We start from the raw sequence: 1,082 nt of genomic DNA, 5'->3' as shown, positions 1-1,082 counted from the left end.
CAAGTCACCTCTTAACCTTCTTCTCTCTAACGAAGTCGAGGTAATTGTGGGGTCAGTGGGTTTGAAATGGAAATCAGTGGAGAGTCGGTTACTGGAGATGGAAATGGAGGGGTCCAGGAAGTGGAGGGAGGTGTCAGAAATGGTCCAGGTGAATTTGAGGTTACGGTGGAAGGTGTTGGCGAAGTTGATGAACTTTTTAAGCTCCTTGCGGGAGCACGAGGCAGCACTGATACAGTCATCAACATAGTGGAGAAAGTGATGGGTGATGGTGCAGGTGTAATTGTTGAAGACGGACTGTTCCACGAATCCTACAAAGAGGCAGGCAGAGTTTGGGCCCATGCAGGTGCCCATAGCCACCCCTTTGGTTTGTAGGAAGTGGGAGGAATCAAAGGAAATGTTGTTGAAGGTGAGGACCAGTTCCGCCAAGCAAATGAGTGTGTTGGTAGTGGGGGCCTGGATGGACCTATGGGAAAGGAAGAAGTGTAGGGCTTTTAGGCCATCCTCGTGGGGGATGCAGGTGTACAGGGACTGAACATCTATGGTGAAGATGAAGTGTTGGGAGCCGGGGAATTGAAAGTTTTGGAAAAGTTGGAGGGCATGGGTTGTGTCCCAAACATAGGTGGGGAGTTCCTGGACAAAAGGGGAAAGAACAGAGTCAAGGTAGGAGGAGATGAGCTCAGTTGGACGGGATCAGGCAGAGGCAATGGGACGACCGGGAAGTTGGGTTTATGGATCTTGGGTAGGAGAAAAAACCGGGTGATGTGGTGTTGGGGAATTATCAGGTTGGAGGCAGTGGACAGGAAATGTCCTGAGGTGATGAGGTTGTTGATTGGCTAGGTGATGATGGCTTGGTGATCAGAGGTGGGGTCTTGATCAAGGGGATGGTAGAGAGGTGTCAGAGAGTTGGTGTCTGGCCTCAGCGATGTAGAGTTCAGTTCATCACACTACCACCATGCCCCCTTGTTGGCGGATTTAATGGTGAGGTTGAGGTTGGAGCTAAGGAGGTGGAGGGCTGCGTGTTCCAATGGGGAGAATTTGGAGCAAGTGAGAGAGGTGGTCAGATTCAGGCTATTGGTGCTATG

Source organism: Rhincodon typus, chromosome 4, assembly GCF_021869965.1.
Source record: "Rhincodon typus isolate 14 chromosome 4, sRhiTyp1.1, whole genome shotgun sequence".
Taxonomy (NCBI): Eukaryota; Metazoa; Chordata; class Chondrichthyes; order Orectolobiformes; family Rhincodontidae; genus Rhincodon; species Rhincodon typus.
Note: the sequence above shows the minus strand (reverse complement) of the source record.